The sequence below is a fragment of the Herpailurus yagouaroundi genome, unplaced genomic scaffold (assembly GCF_014898765.1).
Source record: "Herpailurus yagouaroundi ecotype Mexico unplaced genomic scaffold, PumYag 139, whole genome shotgun sequence".
In the NCBI taxonomy this organism is placed as follows: Eukaryota; Metazoa; Chordata; class Mammalia; order Carnivora; family Felidae; genus Herpailurus; species Herpailurus yagouaroundi.
In genome coordinates, this window is record NW_024412394.1 from 55,954,082 (window position 1) to 55,967,748 (window position 13,667).

Sequence of the window (13,667 nt, forward strand, 5' to 3'; positions counted from 1 at the left end):
GCTGCGCGGAGGAGGGTGACTTCCGGGGAGAGCGGGAGCGCGCGCTGGCTCGCCGTCGGGAGCGGGGGTGGGGGGTGGGGAAAGCGCGGCGTGCGCGCCTCCCCGGCGGCTGGTGTGGGAGGAGGGGAGCGTGCGCGCGGGCTGGCCGGCGCAGAGGGAGGGGGCGGGCGTGCGCGCTGGCTCGCCTGAGGCGGGAGGGGGCGGAGCCGCATCAAGGTCTGAACCCGCCCCGGGGTCCGCCAATGTGCGTCTCCAGGCAGACGCGGCCGCCTGGGGCAGAGCGAGCCGGGACGCGCCACCTGCGGTGCTGGCTGCTGCTTTTTATTTACTAGCAAACACTGTTTCCCCGCGGGAGAGTCCGGGAGCGCGCGGGCACACACATACACACACACACACACACACACACACACACGCTCACTCACTGAACACACGCGCTCGCGCACACACATATACATACACGCTAGCGCTCTTGTCTTCACAACTGCATCCCCAAACCGACAGTGCGAAGCTACTGCGGTTTCTCTTAACCTCAGCATCGTGAGGGAGAAGCAGAGCCGTTGTGCATCAGGGAGCGCCCGGTGCCTGCGCTGCCGCCTCGGGTACATACATAACCCAGCAGACCGCTCACCCCATCGGGTAAGCCAGTCTCTCCTTGTAACCTGTTCGGGGTAGGTGCCTGTGGCCCGGAGGGAGGGGGTGGGAGGCCGCTGGTGCGCCAGTGGGGGCGAGACAGGAGTTAAAATTTCAGGGGTATGCGGCCGGTGCAGCTTTACCAGCGTCGTCTAGCGGGAGCAATTACTACTCCCGTTACTTATTCTACCAACCGTGGAGTTGCTCCCCCGCCTTCTCCCCTTCCCCCAGCCCGAGACGTACTGTGCTCTTTGGTTGCCAAGGAGACTTGCTTAAACATCAGCCTTGGGCCGTCTATTGAAAGAAGTAGTTTTTAAAAAAATGATGTTGTTATTTATTACGTTTAAAAAAATAAAATACACGCTGAGGGCCATGTGGTGATTTGGCAACCGTTAATATGTATTCTGGGCATGGTTTCATTCAACTTCAAGGAAAGCGGTAATGCGCTATATGGTATGCTTCAAAACGGATTCGTCAGACGGGGTTTTCAACGGATTGTGTCTTGAATCATAAAGTACTCCAATTTTGGAGACCTTATAAAGAACAATGAGTCCAGTGAAAATCCCCTTTCCCTTCTAATTCCACATTATATCCTGCAGTTCACTCAGGCATGATTATCTTCATATTAAAAGTAAAAGAGGAATTAATTGTGGTTCCTCGCACAAGGGTGGTCTATTGCAAATGGACCAGAACAGGAATACATAAGTGAATTCCTAATGTAAGGAGAGAGCATTCACGACAGAAATCTTTGCTAACATTTCTGTGGGCACTGCAACATTACTTAAGTGCAGTTGTCTGCACCTCTGCCCATTTGTGAGAAGATTCTGTCTTATTTCAAGGCTCTTATGTTTTTGTTTTGTTTTGTTTTACACATATCTATATGTTGATAGATATAGGTGTAGAATTTGTGCCATGGCTTATTACTGCAGATTCTAAGGTTTTGGAGCTTCTATTGAAATGTTGAGAGGAGGGAGGCACAGAGAGAGCCTCATAGATCCTTTTGTGTTTTTTGTTTTGTTTTGTTTTGTTTTCCTGTTGGACCAGATCATTTACCAGAGCACTGGGTGAGGCCCAGGGAGGAGATCAATGCTCATATCTCACAGGAACCCCTAATGATGGGGCTGTGAGTTTTACTTTGAGGCCTCAGGTGCCTAGTGGGTGAACTTACAACAGCCCTTGAAGGGATAAGCGATCCAGTAATTACACTTTGCACTAATTTCATACTTTCATTACAAACAGAAAGGACCTAGTAAAGATCCACTGACATTCGGTAATACATTTCGTTTTTCTTTGATATTTGTTCATCTTCTTACCTTTTATTAACTGAGGCAAGGAAACATATCAAATTCTTTTTATTTAGATATTAAACTATGTCATACAGAGTAGCAATATGAGGAACAAGGAAGCCAGTAACAGCTGAGGTAAGTAGAGGGGATTTATACAAGTGACAGGGGACTGGGAAATGAATAAAGATGACAAATATTTTATATTACAGTTTACAAAGTACTTTTCCACTCTTCTTTTTTATTTCCCACAACAACCTGATGAGGTCAAGGGATTAGCTTCAGGTTAAAACTGAAGAGACCCAAGACTCAGAGCTTGTGGAAGGTCACAGAGCTAGTGAATGGGGAAGCCCTTTTTGGATCCAGGTTCTTTGCTTAAAAAAAAAACAAAAAAAAACCTGGGTCTGCATTTCCAGTGCACAGGTAAGATAAAGGAGTGGAGCAGGCCCAGTGGTCCTGCCATGTAGGAGGGGGGGTTGTGGATTATGGCCTGTGGAACATGAAAACCACTATTAAAAGGGCAGCTCCAACGTGCCTGTAGCTGATTGTTGCCACCCTGGTTGTAAAACAAGGGAATCAGAAGCTTACGTGTTTTTATGTGAAGTGTCCTTAATTTTATAAACTGTAAGGACCACACTAAAAATGTATTTGGGCCACATGTGGCCTGTGGCCTGCCAGTTGCAATCTATAGCTACTGAGCTCTCATTCAGTTCTTAACTATTTTTCTCTTACAGAATACTGATGTGAGCAAATACATCCATCACTGTAAAAGTGATTAGGAGTTTTCTGGTTTTGATAGTAAGTCTAAAAAATGTGCCATATCCTTTCTTCAATAAACAGGTCCAAGTTTGTTTTTTAGAGTTCCTCGGTCTCTCTCTTATACCTCAGAGAAAATAAAAGAAAATGAAGTGCTCCAAAAGAGGATTTTTTTTTTAACTGGTGAAACAAAAGCATTTATAATTTAAAACTTCTTGTGTTCCTGGGTTAATTTTTTTTTTCTGGGCACATACAATAAAGTATAGAAAAAGTAGATCAGGTACCTGACATTGTAGGTGGAGGTAGAATAAAAAGTTGGTCAGAAAAAGGAGCATCCTGGGGTGCCTGGGTGGCTCAGTTGGTTAAGCATCCAACTTCAGCTCGGGTCATGATCTTGTGGTTTGTGAGTTCCAGCCGCACATCGGCCTCTGTGCTGACAGCTTAGAGCCTAGAGCCTGCTTCAGAGTCTGTCTCCCCCTGTCTCTGCCCCTCTTTCGCTTAAGCTTTGTCTCTCTCTCTCTCAGATGTAAATAAACATTAAAAAAGAAAAAAAGAAAAGAAAAAGGAGCATCCTGAGCCTTTCAGTGAAAACCTGTTATTAAGGCTTTAGGTAATTTGCTAAAAACCCACCACAGAATACTGCAGTATTCCAAAGGGGGGAGGGGTGGAATACCATAAACGGGAACTCCCAAAGGATATTCACTCCTAGCACACTGACATAAAAAATATTGTTTACTTCTTAAATAACAGCATCTTGTAATAAAGCAAATACCTTTTGAAAAGCTTCCATTTTCTTATGTTTCTACTGATACTACAGAGATGTCAGTGGATTTCATTGAAGCAGACCTGGTGGGGTCAGAAAGTAGTTATTTATGTCATTTCTTTTGTGGATCCAAAAAGATGTAGTTAAAAAAAAAAAAGCGAAGATTTGAACAGTGGCTTCTAAGAGTTCTCTTATTTTAAAATCTCCCTCTAGAAGGATGCTTTCATAGGAAATGCATTTCAGTTTTCAATTCCTGGAAGTATGTTGCACCTCTAGTAAAGAGCTATGGAAATGTTGGTTAATACTAACATAACTAAGTCTTAGCTTGGCCCTGTGGGGAGAACAGCTCTGCCCTCAAGGATTCAGAGCAAACAAACTTACTGTTCCTGGTAGCTTCCACTTTTACGGCTTCTTTCATGTTTTCCGTGTTTGGAAGACTACTATCTATATTGTCTCCCTAACGTCCTTGTAAAGTAGGGATTTTATTTCCATTGTATAGATAGAGAATCAGAGACTGTGGGAAGTTAAACCAGACCCATGAAAGACAGCTTCCAACCTCAGTAGCCCTCCTCACTTCACACCTCTCCTTCTCTGCTGATTACCTAAGGGAAGTTATAGACATGTACATAATTGTGATTTTCAGGCAGTTGTGTGTTAAATGCTAAGATACAGATACCAGATTCCGTAGAAGCCCAGATACAGGAAAAAAATGAAAAAATACTCTGATTGTAGAGGTCAGATTATTCCTGTGTAGGAGGAGGATTAGTGCTGAACCTTGATGGCTGGCTCTGATTCTAGTAAATGAAGATCCCGTCAGCGATGGAAAGGAAGCGACAGTCAGTTGGAAATGTGAGTTGAGAGGATGAGGCTCATGATATCTAATATTGATGAGCTCATCATTGTTGCTGAAGGGATGACACAAGCTGTGTGGTCAGAAATATGGTCTCCAAGATGGAGTGCAGCAAGAACATGGAAGTAGGGGTATGTGGCAGGGGGTGGAGGAAGACAGGGTGGTGAAGGAGACTAGCAGAGAGTTGTAGACATGGGCGAGAATCTGGAGACGATAGTACTGATTCTTCTTAAAGACTGACATAGGGCAAGGGACGAACCAAGTATTAAATTCTCTATGCAGAGTCCGGTAAACAGTAAATACTCATTAACTATTACGGTGTGCCTGTATTCTTAAAAATTTTTTTTTTTAAATTTTATTCTAGAGAGGAGGAACACAAGCAGGGGAGAGGGACAAAGGGAGAGAGAGAAAGAGAGAATCCCAAGCAGGCCTCTTGCTTAGCACAGAGCCTGACACCGGGCTAGATACCCTGGGATTGTGACCTGAGCCAAAATCAAGGGTTGGTCACTCAACTGACTGAGCCACCCAGATGCCCCAGTGTGTCCATATTCATAACATCCAGCATCTGGCACCTGACTTCCTCTCATGATACCGCTTTTATGTAGAAAGAAAGTGTACACAGATATTTTACATGAATTCAGTTGGAGTTGGACAACTATCTGGAGTTTCAAGTATGGGCAGGAGATTGTGCAAATTAGATGAGAGAAGACCATGTCAGTGGAGACATTTTCTCTTAGCAGGGCCATAGATTTAGAGGTCAGGGAGGCTCTTGCAGATGCAGATTGTGATGTTGGATACACCTTTGATGAAGTCTCATATCTATGGGGCAAGTGAGGAGAAATTTAAGCTTGCTTGCTAGCTCTTTGAAAATAGACACTCAAACCCAGGGTGGCAAATAAATGTACTCTGTTCTTGGTCTTGCTTAGGTCAGTATTTTTGTTACCTGAATGAAGATATGAAAAAAAAAAGTGACAAGCAAGCAGAAAGATTTGTATTCAAGTACTAGATCTGCAGTGAGTGGGTAGGATGGTGGGCACAAGGTAACGGGAGGAAATAAAATAGAAACGTGTCATAGCTAGCCAGAGTCTAGCACTGAGGACACTTGGCACGATAGGAGTTTGCTTTAAAGTTGGGGGGATTTAATTCCCATCAAGTATGATGATTTGCTCTTCACGGATATATGTGGAAAGTAATGGATACTATTCAGAGCCAATGATGTGAGGAGTCCCCCTTTCTTATTTAACCTTTTGGTGACAGTGACTGTAGACCAGTGGAGAGAATCTCTGTGTTAGGTAGTACCTTACTCCCCTTTCCTTGCCCTTATATAACTGGCTGATGTTATTTTGGAATTTCTTCCAGAGTGGAGACTGGAATTTGTGAATTTACCTTAGAACGTCTTACTTCCCCTCTTACTGGGGGTTAATAGATGGAATTTCTTTTGTTCACCATCTCCTGGTCCTGTCACCTCTACGTCTAAGTGGGTCCTTCAATTCACATCGCCTTGTTGCTGAGATCTTTCCTAGGCTGAGGAAGTGCTGAACTTCATGAGTTTTTTTTTTTTTTTTGTTCTTGCCTTGTTTCAGATGCACACTGCAATGCAGTAATGCATTTAATTGAATTCGATTTAGACATACAGCACAATAAACTTTGGTGAGATTTTTAAAAGAACTATATGTAAAAACGGTTTTGTAAACTTGCTTTGGAGTCAGATTAGTTCCGCATAAAGCGAAACCACAGAAAGCTGTAAGTTTGTCTAAATTAGCTCTGTAAGGTTGAAATTACCGACCTGATAAGATGATTTTTAAATGAAGAAGGAAAATCTTTGGCAGTTTTCTTAGACTCTTGACTTTCTGCTACATGTTTATTTGAGGCATAATATATTCCTCTCTTCATGCCAGATGAGCCAGTTCCAGCTACTTAGAAACAGGGCTCCAGGGCTCCCCCACTCCCCACCACCACTTCCTCCCCCAAACCCCACAACCGGTTTGGCATACAGGATATGGATCGAATAACTAGTCCCATCCTGGCTGAGTGCTTCAGTGGGAACACATTCAGTGCTAATGGGACAGACTCCAGGAGCAGTGGAGGAGGCATTTTGCAATTTTTTATGACATAAGTTCTGGTACTTCATCTAAATCATCACTTAGAAGCCTTGTTATTTGTGAGTTCTAGTTCTTCACTTGTATGTGCAGGGGAGCACGGCTCAGCCTGCAGAACATGAGCCTGGGGGCCCGGATTTGAATCCTAAATCTGACGCTTCCTGGCTCTGTTGTCTACAGTCTGGCTACATATGCCCTCCAGGTCCCATTTTCCTCATCTGTAACATGGGACTTCTATTACCTAGACTGTAGGGCTATTCTGAGATTACATAAAATATGCATGCAGCGCAATACCTGGTGCATAATACAATCTTGGTGCTTCCTAATTCCCCCTGCCTCTCCGTACTGCCCCGCCTTTGCCTTCCCCCAAGTGAGGGTAGGATACACTTAAGTTTCATGTACCATATAAAATGTCTTAACGTCGTCTGCCAGCCTTACGGAGGAGCTAGCCTCTTAGTGTAATGGAGTTTTGAGTGAGTGGTGAGCTGCTTGGGTGGGCCCCCCAAGGGAGGGAGACCTGTGTTTTGGTGTCTTTCCTGTCTGGCAAGCTATCTTCCTCTGTTTTCTACTCATCCTCGAGGCTCAGCCTGGCCACAGGAAAAAGGAGGGAGGGTCCCTTTCCTCCTGCCTAGGCAGCTCACTGAGGGCTCTATAATCGGGTTTCCTCAGGGGTCCCCTTGTGCCCCCTGTGGAATTAATAATAGCATCCGGGACCTGGTCGGTATAGACCTCCTAGCCTTTCTGTGAGGTCACGGTATGGTTGCCTACATTCTTCTAGACAACTAGGGGTTTCCCTTCATGGGGAATTATGTAAATTTTATGAAAAGGTCAAGAGCTCACCAGGCTCAAAGAAAAAACTCCTCAAATTCACTTTCAACTCAGATAGGATTAAAGGCTTCCCAAAGAGAATACTTTCTAGTCAAGTCGTTTTTTTCCTTTGTTCTCTGTACCGCTATCCGCCCTTCCCCCAACTCCCACCAAGCAACAACTCCTCCTCACAAACGGTAATTTTTCTACTTTTTCACATCATCTAGTTCTCTGACTACCTAGGAGTACAGATGAGGTCAGCGTGTCCGGACTTTTTTCAGGGTCACCCCCCCATAGCTCGTGGTCTTGGGGGTAGTCCAGGCAGCAGTGGGACCTTCAAGCAGTGCATTGCACTGGTGACTTTTGTGGCAGCAATAACAAAAGTCACTTACGAGAAGGTAACCTGAACAGTAAAGTTTAGGAATCCATATACCAAGCTAAATTTTGATTTTATCCTATCATCAATCACAAAGCACATCTTTTCAGAAAACACTATTTCATGTGCTACGTGTGCTCTGGTGTGTTATGTATGGATGTACTTATTTCAGTGTTTGTTTAACTGTGTTGCAATTTAATAATTACGATGTATTTTTAGGAACTGGTGAGTAATATTAATTCACATACCTAAAATAAAAAAGGCTTAGGGAATTGCTAATGCTAAATTTGTGATCGATTGTCAAGGATAGAATATCCTTTACCCATTTCTTTAATCACTGTGGGTCTGGAAGAGAACATAGTAAAACTAAATTCAAAAAGGTTTGATGGGAAGTGGGTACTAATTACAGTGAAGTGTGGATTCTACAATGAAAAATACAGTAACCAAGATGGCATCAGTGCCAGATCTTGTGTTTGCATTGAATTCATAAATCAGCAAAGTTAGAAAATTATGTTACTAAGAAAAACATGTCTCCTTTAAATATGAAGATATTTTCAACCACTCCCCAAGCAATGGCTATGGTTATTACTTTAGAAATTTAGGTTCATAATTGAGGTAGATATCTGAATGGAAGAGATTTATTTTGGTAGAGTCCCTCTTTGACTTGCTTCCTCATCTGCTCTGTTTGACATTCCCCGAAAGGAGACATTTTTTTAATGCTGTCTCTGTGATAGGCAGTAGTGTAGATATAATCCAATAACCCTTCGGCTTCGAAGAGTCACTAGTCTTTCCCAGACTGATGATGTCCACGAGCTGATATGGCTGATTGGTTTTTCAAGAATTCAAAGCCTAAAGAAATATGGAATGAAGGTTTTGGTTCTTTCTTCTATGAAAACATTAATTACCTACAATCTGATTTAATTTGGGCATAGCTTATCTTCTTAGGCTTTGGGTCAAAGCTATTTATCATTTCTTGAAGGTATTTAATATCACCTACAGATAGAGTTTCCTAATTGATCAAACGTCATTTGAGAAACTCATGCACAGCCCCTTAGGCCTTTCTACACAGCATTTAATTAGACTTTTTATTGAAATCCTAATTTGTGAATCTTAGTGTCATCTGTAGGGTTTTATGATAAATTTCCCTTCTCTGACCTTGTAATCTTTTACAAAGTTGTCCATTTTTGATTTCTGTGTTTCATGGTGTTCAATTAGTGTTGCTCACATTGTGTTGATAGCTTTAAATGAAATATTAATGTTGATGTATGTAACTGTCAGTGGGTTTGCAGATGTGGGTGGAATTCTTTGGCCAGCACATTCTCTCCTGGCTCTAACGGTGTGGTCAGCATGGAATTAGGACAGGAGGCATTAGTTATGTGGTTTAACTATGTAGTACCAAAAGCACTACCTATTGTCTGTGAAATTGAGGATGTTCTTTACCTCTGGACCTAATGGGGCATAAAATTCCCGGAACCTCTAACTATGTGCCTTGATTCGTGTATTTTTCTTTTTGGTCACTGTGTTATTAGAGTTCTTCTGCTTCCTCTGTATTCACCTCTTTTTGAAAAACCATATCCTGTGATTGCTTCAGAATTTTATTGCCATCATTCTTTGTTCATATGTGAACTTTCAGTGCTTCAATCAGCAGCTGTTGGTTACTGTTCCTTTTTTTGATTAATAGATAGAGGAAAGGATGTAAGAGGACCTCTTGTATCTCAATATTGAGCCCACCTAATGGATTGGACACACTGTTAACCAAGATACTTAGGAAGCTTGATCTCACTGACTCAGGAGCTTTCTTTTAGGATCAGATGCCTCTCCTTACCTGGAGCCTCATGGTTGACCTCAGGGATGGGAGTGTATTGACAGTTTCAGGGGAGGGTCTTTCTCTGTGATGGCATGGCACCCCCCAGTATCTCAGCCAGGAAGGAGGATCGTCTCATGGAAGTCAGCCGCAATTCTCTCCCTGGCCAACTTCCAGGCTTCCTGCATGGCAGTGCCAGAGTTGAGAAGGCCTTTTCTCAAGGCTGTTCTCACAGAACAGAACAGAAAATCACTCACTGGTAGTATTTCTGTGGAGTGAGGTGACGGTGACGCTGGGGGCAGGCACAATGACATGGTTTGGAAGAGCAAGGGGACTCAGAGTCAGATGCCTTGAGTTTTCAGTTCTGCCTGGGCAGGCTTGATCTCAGAAGTCTGTATCTCCTTCTGTATACACTGGGATAGCATTAAGAATCATGAGAACAAAATAATGTATTTTTTAAATGCTCTGTTTATGTTAAAAAAGCTCCGGTAGTGCTTTTGAGTGGTCATTCTGGAATGTTGCTTTAGAAAATGATACATTCTGGGATCTTGCTTTAGAATATTATGTATCATCACTGTTCTACAAATGAGTCTAGCCCGGAGGTTTGCAAAGGGGCCAGTCCTCAGAATGACCTAGAATTGTTTTAAAAATGTAGATTCCTGGAGCCTCCTTGTTTATTGTGTTTGAGTCTGCGTTGGTGCTGAGCAAGTGCATATTAAAAAACTTTCCCTGAGTGATTCTCACGGTAGGTCTAATTTGGGAGCTGCAAGCCTAGAGCACAGTGGCCTGCTCACACTCTTTTTCTTATTCCTACCTCCCTAGAATTATCCATGCCACCTGGATCTGGGCCTCAGCTTTCTTGTCATCCACACTCAAAATAGCAAGTCAGATCAGTTCTGAGGTCACATAGCTCTCTGGATACTCAATGAACCTTTACACATTGCAGGCAATTCTTTACTAAACAAGTGTCCCGTCTTGATAGAAGTCACAATGTGTGATTAATGTCTTCCCTGCTAAAATAGAGAAGTTCTAACTTTCCACTTGGATTTGTGTACAACTAATCAGGTGTGTTGCTGTGGAGAGCATCTTTATAAATGTCCTCATTATAATGTCCAACATCGAAGTTGTTAGATGCGTTTAAAAAATGTACATGCCTGTATAAGATAAAGTCAGATGCTTTTAGTTTATACCTTTTTAGACTGAGACCATTGATGGTGATTACACGGAATTATATGAGCCAAATGGAGAATGCTGTTTCTCCTGTGCATGAAATTTTATGAGTCATTGATCTCATAGGTCAGTAGTGAACTGCAGCAGAATAGTGTAAGGTCTTTATGGCAGGATTTTGGGAGCAGAGAAGTTACAGTTTTGAATTGTCATTCGCTCTTTATTTTTGGGAGGGTTTGGAAGGTGCTGTGCAGGTTTTTAATAGGCTTTTAAATGTAATTTCTGTTCTTAGAGACTGAAATAGGCTGAAATAGTATGACCGTGTATCTTTTGTGCCTCAGGGGAAGGAATTTTGTGACCTTCTTAACTATCATGAACTTAAAGCATCAAAATATTTCTATTATCAGGAATTTGGGGAAGATAGGCAAACTGTTTAAGCACCCATATATAGATAAGGAAATGAAGAAACTTGTCATTAGACAGCTTATGGAATTATAAATGAATTTTAGACATCTATGAAAGTGATCACGGTTTTGCATGGTGAGAATGTTGCCTAATTACAAGTTTAAGAGAAGTCATTTTGAGGTGTGTCAGTGTATGAATGAAAGGCACATACCATACTTATATATTTGCCCCTCCTAATTTAATTAATCATCAGTATAGCTCTTTGGTGGTTTCTCTGACACCGAGTTAGGATAAACCAGCTTAATCCCTATTGCAGGAAAGTACCCCCCCACCCCCGCCCCCGCCGGAAAGTTTTTAATACAAATATTTTTGAGTTGAAGAAAAAGATTTTTTGACCTAAAGAATGACCATTTCAGAATTGGAATTGTTGTATTGAGCTACCTTCTAGAAAACCAGGTAAAATGCTTCATTTACAACTTTGCCCAAAACAGGGTTAGGGTATATGTTTCTGCCTCTTATGTCAAGGACAGGAGAGAGAGAAAGAGAGAGAGAGAGAGAGAGGGAATGAGAGAGAATCAAGGAGAGGGAGAGAGAGAGAGAATGAGAGAGGGAGTAAGAGAAAGGAGAGGGGTGAAGATAACTGTAAAATTCATTTACCGTCAGTTAGTATTGAGACTGCAGCCTCATTAGGTGGTTAGCATTTGGCCATTCTGCCAAAATCATCTTTTTGGCCATCTGTGCCAAATTATAGGAAGTAATGGCCTTGGGCACAGCTGCTGAGTCTAATTTGTATTTCTAACTCACGTATTAATGATAATGATCACATAGAGAAGTCTGGTGGCCAAATGTTCAGAATAAATGGAGAGAATCAAACACACACATAAATTTAGAAGTGTGAGAAGGAAAAATTGCATTTCATGAAATGAGAGTATTACTTAAATCTCTAGATAGGAATCCAACCTTTCCTACCTTCATCTCTTTATAGTAGCTTTCTTCTAAGGAGAAATAACTCACCAGAGAGATTGACCTTGAATTTTGGCACTTCTTTGTGATGCTTCATGAATTTTGCTCTAACGTTGATATTTTTATAGGAGGTGGATTTCATTAAAGTATCCCGACATCCTTCGATTAGTGCTTTTTCCAGCTCAGCTGGATCCTTTAGGAAGAATTGCTCAGGGATGAGTGACTGCCATTTGGGGTCACTGCACTTTTATTAGTTAGCTTGGACCACCAGCAGCACCTTTCCAAGCAGGTTAAGACTAATGTCATTAGAAGTATAATTGAGAAGTTATATAAGAAAAGCTGTTTAGCCATCCTCAGGACACAAGAAAGACCAAGAATTAGGATTTTAAATAAACATTTCTACGTTTTGCATGGCCAACTCATTTTTCTAAAATACTTTAACTGATGAATGTATTGGAAGGAAACTCACCCTATAGTGACGATGATCTTTAAAAGAAAGTTGTCAAAATTATCGGAAGTAATTTAGGCTTAAATAACACAGCAGAGTGACAGAATTCCTGATACATGCTTTTAAATTTGCTTCTTCCAAACCTGCCTCATCCAGGGTCTCTGCATCTTCAGTTGCTCAAACCCCAAACCTTGGAGCCATCCTTGGTTTCCTTCTCTGACAACTCCTCTATCGAAGCAGCGAGGAAGTTCTGCTTGTTCTACCTTCAGTACTCCCAAGTCTGACTGCTTCTCACCACCTCACCACATCCTTGCTACCACTGTTAGCCCAGTCAGCATCACTTCTTGCTTGACTTACTGCAACAGGTTCCCAGTGGGTCTCCTGTGCCTTGCACTGATTCCCCTCACTGCAGTGGCCAGAGTGATCCTTTCAACACCTGACATAGGGTGTGTTACTCTTTTGCTCAAAACTGCATTAGCTTCCATCCCAAGAACCAATACCCTCTGCACCATCTGTCCTCCCTCTTATTCCCTGTCCTTACCTTCTATTCTTTCCTTGTCCACTCCTGCTCTAGTCTCGCTGGCCTTTTCTGCTTTAGAACCTGGGCACATAGTTCATGGCTCTCTGTGCCTGGAGTGCACCTCCTCCTGGCTATCCCCGACTCATGCCCTCACCTTCCTCAGGCCTTGCTCAGAGGTTACCTTCAGTGTAAAGCCCTCTGTGAGCACCCTATTTTAAAACTGCCAGCTACCCACCAGCCCCTGCCCCTACTCTCAATTCTCCATGTCCTGTATTACTGTTCTTCCGCAGCTCTTACTGCTTTTGAAGAATAGTTTTACTGAGAGATAATTTGTACACCATAGAGTTAACCCACTGTATTGAAGTACAGTTTCAATAATTTTTAGTAAACGCATATAGAGTTGTACAGCCATTAATACAATCCATGTTTAGAACATTTCCATCACCCCAGTAAGTTCCCTTGCGTTACCGAACACAAAGGTCTGCTGCTTGGGGCGCGTCAGCCAGTAGACAGCCTGAGTCTCTTGGTTTGAGCAAAAAGTATTTGCAGCAAGTAAGGAGATAGTTCTCAAAGAACTGTCTTCTTTTGGGGTTAGTGCAAGAAGCTTTTACTCAGTGGGCTAGGGGAAGGAAGCTTGCTGCACGAAGGAATTTATACATAGTTTGTTACTGAGGCACTTCTATTCAGCTGCGCATGCCTAGCATGTTAACAAGCCAGTGCATACGTTGTACACTCATAAAAAAAGGAAAACCCCACCCATTGGAGATCTTAGTATTAGAATGAGCTAAAGGTAACT

General features: G+C 42.5%; 1 protein-coding gene across 8 annotated transcripts in view; it reads left to right on the plus strand.

Annotated features, from left to right (window-relative positions):
• Positions 1-202: 202 nt before the first annotated feature.
• The window catches only part of KLHL32 (kelch like family member 32), a 249,371-nt gene continuing 235,906 nt past the window's right edge, over positions 203-13,667 (plus strand). For all 8 annotated transcript variants that reach the window (XR_005789913.1, XR_005789915.1, XM_040474214.1 and 5 more), the window contains exon 1: positions 203-636. The gene's annotated coding sequence lies outside the window, so the exon portion shown is untranslated. The remainder of the gene's footprint in view (positions 637-13,667) is intronic.